This window comes from Aegilops tauschii, chromosome 5 (genome assembly GCF_002575655.3).
Source record: "Aegilops tauschii subsp. strangulata cultivar AL8/78 chromosome 5, Aet v6.0, whole genome shotgun sequence".
Lineage (NCBI taxonomy): Eukaryota > Viridiplantae > Streptophyta > Magnoliopsida > Poales > Poaceae > Aegilops > Aegilops tauschii.
Window position 1 is genome coordinate 89,321,835 of NC_053039.3, and position 8,152 is coordinate 89,329,986.

The 8,152-nt window shown below is 44.1% G+C and overlaps 1 long non-coding RNA gene across 1 annotated transcript; it reads right to left on the reverse strand.

Moving 5' to 3' along the window:
• Positions 1-596: 596 nt before the first annotated feature.
• Positions 597-4,883, reverse strand: LOC109763030 (uncharacterized). The gene is made up of 6 exons (XR_006663649.2): positions 4,440-4,883; positions 3,819-3,982; positions 3,099-3,472; positions 2,937-3,011; positions 2,399-2,529; positions 597-815 (listed from the first exon to the last, which is right to left on the reverse strand). It is a non-coding gene; the product is annotated as an uncharacterized lncRNA (long non-coding RNA).
• Between the last annotated feature and the right edge of the window lie 3,269 nt (positions 4,884-8,152).

The following is an 8,152-nucleotide window of genomic DNA, read 5'->3' on the forward strand; positions in this document are numbered from 1 at the left end:
AAATAAAGTTACACTGACTGTCGCATTTTGGGCCATGTAATTTGGAGAATATTTTTGGATATTTTTTTGAAGAATAGAATCATTTTTTTGGAGACGTACATTATCTGGTTGGGAAATTGCATGATGTTTTTGTGTTCTTATATTTGATTTGCAGATTTACTGATTTTTTAAATATGAAATTACGCATGATGCTACGCATGAGTAAAAGCAGCAGGCTACTGGCGTAATTGTCCTGACATTGGAGAGTCAAGATCTAGATCAAAATTACATCGTCATATTTTTGCCTAGCCGAAGGTAGATCAAGTATACTCGCTGCTACCACACACCAACATAGAGCAGCAGTGCATCACTTCAGTTAGAGAGGCGAGATGAGCAGTGCAGCACTTCAGCTAAACAGGTGAGATGAAGTGTTCTAAGTGCAGAATTGACATATTATTTTATATAATTTACATGAGCGATAGATCTAGCACCAGCATAGGTGGATCTATAATCATTCTTGTAAAATATGTCTTGACTTGTATCAAATATATAAACTTGCTATGCAATGTGGACAGTAAAACCAAAATGAACCAACGTTGGTAAATTCAACCAGCACATTTAAGACCACTCTCCTCCACAGCTTATTGTTAAAGAGTACATATCTAGATTTTATGAAAGCTAAAAACTCATGTCGTTTACAACCAACAATATCTAATTGGCCCTACTGGGTTACATCTAATGAATTATGAGGCGCGCTTTCCTTAGCTTCATATCTGAAACTACCATCATGAGCTGCCATCCAATAGAGAAGCTCCATTTTCAGAATAGCACATGTCCTGTTGAGAGAAAATGGAAGTTAGCACCAAGTACATCAATCTTGAAAAAAGAATAAATTTTTCAGAGTAGCTTACAAAATCAATTTGCACAAATATATGGAGATTTTACATATTAGTTTTATACTTGAGCCTATGCCAAGAGACCAATTGCGTTAAATACTTTCTCAAATCAATTTTAATTGCTAGTTTAATCTTCTGTAAACCCTGGCTGTAAATCACTGTAAAACAAACATAGCTCAATCATAATTCGCACAAAGAAAAAAAGAACCTGCAGCAAAGTAGGTCTAGGCGATGGCTAATTGTCTTTCGGCAAAAAGTCAGTGGAGGCAACATTTTGTGTAACAACAACAAAAATTGAAGTTAAAACTCCAACAATTACCTTGTTCATACAATATTCCAGATTTTGCAAAGATGCAATCAGCATGGAGTTCAATGGAACATGGAGTAGTTACAACAATACAGTAAATAGTGGAGTGACAGATAATCTTGAAAAGCCAACTATATGATGCATAAGATACTGGATGGGCCCATAGTGGAGTGATCTGGATGTTTCTTCCAAGATTATTTTGTCGGCAAGAGCAGATCAAGGCTTTAATTACTTGCTAGCAGCTAGCTGCACAAACTAAAGATTCAGGCATACAGATCAAAGAAGCGCTTGTTTACCCAATTGCCAAGAGCAGATCAAGGCCGCAAGTAATTGCTAGCATTAAGTTAAGCTGGGGCTTGCTACAGCTAGCTGCACCAACTACTGATTCAGAATGAAGAGGTGCTTGCTTCAGCCTATGCCAACACACAAATTTTCCAATCAAAGCATTGCTTACTTGCTTGCATCAATTCAAACTGCTACTTGTTGTAGCTACATTTACAAACGAAATAAGATGGCAAAATAATATAAAGTTTCATCCTATAATTATAAGTGAACTCTGGTTGTAAATCAAAGATAGCTACTATAGGACATGATCCACGCTTTCAACAATTCAAGTACGCTCTAGCAATTTTCTAGCTAGAGAGTTGAATCCCCACCTTTGTGAAAAAAATCATTTCTTATAGAACCCATTCTATTACATAAAAAGTAACAATCTCAGCTCTGGTTCCTACTCTAAATCATTTTAATTACAACGTTGAATACGACGATGACTTATTCCTGCTCTCGAAGTTTCTCCAAAATCACGTCCTAAATGTTCTGAACTGGAAGACCAAGAACTCAAATCGAACAAAAAGAGACATATATTCCTCAAAAGAGAAATTTGAGGTGCTTCGCATTAATCCATATGGAAAAAGAGCAACAATTTAACAACCATATGAAGGCACCGCCCATAACTTGCTCAGGCTACTGTATAGTGTGCATTGTTCTGGAAGCCATGATCCACCCACAACAGAATCCCCGACCTTTCTTGCCCCAAAACCAGACAGAATATTATGCACAAAATTATCCAAATTGCTACTAAAAGCTACCAGCCAATAGCAAGAAGAACATAAAAAAGTAAGTAATGATGGTCGATGGTAGATAGGAACAATGCAACATTCCTGCATTACTATTACAGCCCCTCAAAGTATAAGTCTTCAATGAAGAGTATAATCACCTGCAGCACAACTATACATATAGATGTGACCAATCTTCATGCCCGCTGCGTGGAACTTCTTTAATTGGAGTCGGAGCTGCTCCCACAAATCTTCACAACGCTCTTCAAAATTTTCACATGTTATGGTGCCCCTGTAAAAAAAATAGCATGCAAGTAAACATGTAGAACCTGAACATTTTTTTTGGGTCATGATTTAAGATTATATTTTCACTATATAATGAGAAGGGAGAGCTGAAAGTATGAGATGGGCAAGAAGATCATGCATAACATAGCAAAGCAGGCTTGTGGCAAATATAAAAAATGAAAAGCTAAGAAGCCAGCATGAATTAGGCTTGCAAGCTCCACACAATCATGAATACGCAAAGAAGATATTGTATAATATGGGTCACAAAACTCAAGATAGAATGTGAGCATGGGCACAAAATCACCTCACAAGAAGAATTTCTGTAACTCATGATTGCTATCATATTTTTATCATAGTCATGATGCTTTGTGAAGCAACCAAGCTAGGTGCATGAGTAACAGAGAGAATCAGTACCTCAGAGAATATTAGTACTTCAGAGCCATGTGCCTTTAACTTGGGAAGACATTTATCTAACATAACCATCTTTTCCTGTAGAAAGGGAAGTAATTTTCCTCATCTCAAAGAAAAGAACCATTTTTTTTCCTGTAGAAAGCATCAAGCCTTGAGGAGGCGCACCAAGGACGATGCCCTTGAGCTGCTTCAGGACTCCAAGGAGACCGCTAATACTGCAGTCCGCACCAGGGTAGGGGAGGGCCGATGCCGATGGAATCGTTGGGACACACGACAGACACAAAAATTTACAAGTCACGTAGTTTTATATATTTTTACTCACTACTGGAGTTAGTGAATGATGAAAATGTACTCAAAGACTAAAACTGAATTCTATACACCAAATATAATTTTCAGGATATTCTGGTTTATTTAAATTGTGTGCCGCAATCATCTCCGTCATCATTGCCTCCTCTACATCTGCCAATGTCCTCGAATCCTTGGCATCCATGGGGATCCAGTATGTCCTCCTCATCGCGTCCGGCCATCATGTCCAAGACCTGTTACATGTGCCATAGAGCTTCTGAAATTTCAAAATCAATTAAAAAACTGAACATATATGTGGATTCAACGAAAGATGTCTTCGCTTGTGCTCTACGAATATGTGATCGAGGTCTTGGCTGTTTTGTACAAAGAACACAAAGTCCTGGTAAATGATTTACAATAATGTAGCATGACGTTCAGCTTGTTTGGGCAAGTGATGTTCAGTTTGATCTTACCAAAAGGATCAACGTAATTCAAGACATGGGAACTCAACCAAGAATACATTGGTGCCTATCAATACCTCCCAATTGGATTTCGCCTTAAATCAATGCAGGGGTGGCAGGGGAGCTCATGTCTGTGTACCTGTGCGTGGTTGTGATAATCGGTTCGGACGAAGTAGTGTCCTCGCCGGCGTTGCGGAGGAGGGCCTGGGTGGAGGAGCTGTGTTCCGTGGATAGCACACGCTCGGCCGTCAGGACAGCGCCCAGCCGGACCATCTTGGGACGACACAGGGAGACAGGGAGCGGCTGCACGACGGAAAAAATTGGGAGGCCAGCAACACATTGGAAATCCATCAAGAGTTGGCGTGCAGTGTTGGAGCATATAGTCAATGTTCTCAAGATTTTGCAAATTCAACTTCTGAAGCAAAATCATACAAAAGTTGAATCATTTTACACATTATGAACATTCAGAAGCAGATAAAAAAACGTATCATGCGTCTATTCACTGCTTCTAAAATTGTATCTAACCATTAGTTGAGTAAGTCACCAGAGAAGTTGTTATGTATATTGAACATGTACTCAAGCACTCATGAAAAATCTTCTATACAAAATTAATCAGGCGAGAGCATGCCCATGCCACTGAATTCTCACGCGACCTGGAGGTTGCTGTTGACCACGGGCTGAACTTGTGAAGGGCATCTCTAGCAATTAGCAACGACATGGCATACTTTTTTGCGGGGAGCAGAGGAATCTGGACACAAACCTGATCCGATGACCGGAGCCGCGGTCGGACCAGCAGCAGGTAGCCGCGCAGTCCCTATTCTCCCTTCTCTTCTCTCCATCTCACCTCGTCTCCCTCCCTTGTATCTTCTTCCCAGAAGACCGAGTCGCCACAGCCATGGAGCACCGCCGCCGCCGGCCTCCACTATGAACCGTCGGGATGGATCCCGACCTCCGCCACTTCCCCACCGTTCCCCGCCTCCCAGAACTCTGCCGCCGTTGTCCTGCTACCGATCGGATCGGGGATCGGGAGCGCCGCCGCGGCCGGCCTCCACTACGAACCGCCGGGATGGATCCCGACCTCCGCCACTTCCGCGCCGTTCCCCGCCTCCCGGATCTCTGCCGCCGTCGTCCTGCTCCCGATCGGGATCGGGAGCACCGCCGCACCAGCCTAGAAACCGCTTTTTATTCACTCACCTGGGACCGCGTGTTGAATCCCTAAAACCACAGGGTTTTATTTATAAATTTCTAAACGAAACGTTTTTCTCACTTAAGAAAGGATGGCGGGTTGAATTATTAAAAATAGAGGGACTTTTCTGCAAAAACGACGATGACGTACAACCGGAAGCACTCGCTGGTTTATTTTTATTTTTTTTGAAGGAGCAATCACTGGTTTATTAGTAGGTATAGATATGTGTGATGTTACTACCTATATATGTTAGGGCATCTCCAATGATTGTAAGATAGTTGTTGCTAGATTTTGCCACATAGGATTTTTGATGATGTGTCATACAATAAATGAGGGAAGATAGCAAGGTTGTATGTACATGAACCAACACCCCTTGCATAAGCTCCAATGTAGAATGAGAGAGCACCTTATTTATTATCCCACGTCCTATTGGGAAAACTAGATACAATCCGTTGAAGTTGTTGTATGTTAAGGTGTTGGTTGATGACATGGCATATTTTACCCACAGTGGGAGTAACATATATAGGTAGTAACATCACGCATGTTAGAAATATGCCCTATAGGCAATAATAAATTGGTTATTATTATATTTCCTTGTTCATGATCATCGTTTATTATCCATGCTAAAATTGTATTGATAGGAAACTCAGATACATGTGTGGATACATAGACAACACCATGTCCCTAGTAAGCCTCTAGTTGACTAGCTTGTTGATCAATAGATGATTACGGTTTCCTGACCATGGACATTGGATGTCGTTGATAACGGGATCACATCATTTCCTAAACCTAGCACAAGATCGTGTAGTTCGTTTGCTAAGAGCTTTTCTAATGTCAAGTATCATTTTCTTAGACAATGAGATTGTGCAACTCCCGGATACCGTAGGAATGCTTTGGGTGTACCAAACGTCACAACGTAACTGGGTGGCTATAAAGGTGCACTACAGGTATCTCCGAAAGTGTCTGTTGGGTTGGCACGAATCGAGACTGGGATTTGTCACTCCATGTAAACGGAGAGGTATCTCTGGGCCCACTCGGTAGGACATCATCATAATGTGCACAATGTGACCAAGGAGTTGATCACGGGATGATGTGTTACGGAACGAGTAAAGAGACTTGCCGGTAACGAGATTGAACAAGGTATCCGGATACCGACGATCGAATCTCGGGCAAGTAACATACCGATTGACAAAGGGAATTGTATACGGGATTGATTGAATCCCCGACATCGTGGTTCATCCGATGAGATCATCGTGGAACATGTGGGAGCCAACATGGGTATCCAGATCCCGCTGTTGGTTATTGACCGGAGAACGTCTCGGTCATGTCTGCATGGTTCCCGAACCCGTAGGGTATACACACTTAAGGTTCGATGACGCCAGGGTTATAGGGAATAGATATACATGGTTACTGAATGTTGTTCGGAGTCCCGGATGAGATCCCGGACGTCATGAGGAGTTCCGGAATGGTCCGGAGGTAAATATTTATATATGGGAAGTCCTGTTTTGGTCACCGGAAAAGTTTCGGGTGCTATCGGTAACGTATCGGGACCACCGGGAGGGTCCCGGGGGTCCACCAGGTGGGGCCACCGGCCCCAGAGGGCTGCGTGGGCCAAGTGTGGGAGGGGACCAGCCCCAGGTGGGCTGGTGCGCCCCCCCACAAGAGGCCCAAGGCGCAGGGAAGGGGGAAGGGGGAAACCCTAGGCTCAGATGGGCCTAAGGCCCACCTAGGGTGCGCCCCCCTCTCTCCCCCTCTGGCCGCCCCCCAGATGCATCTAGGGCTGGCCGCACCCCTTGGGGGGAACCCTAGATGGGGGGCGCAGCCCCTCCCCCTCCCCTATATATAGTGGGGGTTTTGGGGCTGCCAAAGACACGAGAACATCTCTCTGTTTATGGCGCAGCCCTACCCCTCTCCCTCCTCGTCTCTTGCGGTGCTTGGCGAAGCCCTGCTAGAGTGCCACGCTCCTCCACCACCACCACGCCGTTGTGCTGCTGCTGGCCGGAGTCTTCCCCAACCCCTCCCTCTCTCCTTGCTGGATCAAGGCGTGGGAGACGTCACCGGGCTGCACGTGTGTTGAACGCGGAGGCGCCGTGGTTCGGCGCTTAGATCGGAATCAACCGCGATCTGAATCGCTACGAGTATGACTCCTTCATCCGCGTTCTTGCAACGCTTCCGCTTAGCGATCTACAATGGTATGTAGATGCACTCCCCTTCCCATCGTTGCTAGATTACTCCATAGATTGATCTTGGTGATGCGTAGAAAATTTTGAATTTCTGCTACGTTCCCCTACAGTGGCATCATGAGCTAGGTCTATGCGTAGTTTCTATGCACGAGTAGAACACAAAGTAGTTGTGGGCGTCAATTTTGTCAATTTACTTGCCGTTACTAGTCTTATCTTGATTCGGCGGCATCGTGGGATGAAGCGGCCCGGACCGACCTTACCGTATAACCCTGGCGTCATCGAACCTTAAGTGTGTATACCCTACGGGTTCGGGAACCATGCAGACATGACCGAGACGTTCTCCGGTCAATAACCAACAGCGGGATCTGGATACCCATGTTGGCTCCCACATGTTCCACGATGATCTCATCGGATGAACCACGATGTCGGGGATTCAATCAATCCCGTATACAATTCCCTTTGTCAATCGGTATGTTACTTGCCCGAGATTCGATCGTCGGTATCCCGATACCTTGTTCAATCTCGTTACCGGCAAGTCTCTTTACTCGTTCCGTAACACATCATCCCGTGATCAACTCCTTGGTCACATTGTGCACATTATGATGATGTCCTACCGAGTGGGCCCAGAGATACCTCTCCGTTTACACGGAGTGACAAATCCCAGTCTCGATTCGTGCCAACCCAACAGACACTTTCGGAGATACCTGTAGTGCACCTTTATAGCCACCCAGTTACGTTGTGACGTTTGGTACACCCAAAGCATTCCTACGGTATCCGGGAGTTGCACAATCTCATGGTCTGAGGAAATGGTACTTGACATTAGAAAAGCTCTTAGCAAACGAACTACACGATCTTGTGCTAGGCTTAGGATTGGGTCTTGTCCATCACATCATTCTCCTAATGATGTGATCCCGTTATCAACGACATCCAATGTCCATGGTCAGGAAACCGTAACCATCTATTGATCAACGAGCTAGTCAACTAGAGGCTTACTAGGGACATGGTGTTGTCTATGTATCCACACATGTATCTGAGTTTCCTATCAATACAATTCTAGCATGGATAATAAACGATTATCATGAACAAGGAAATATAATAATAACC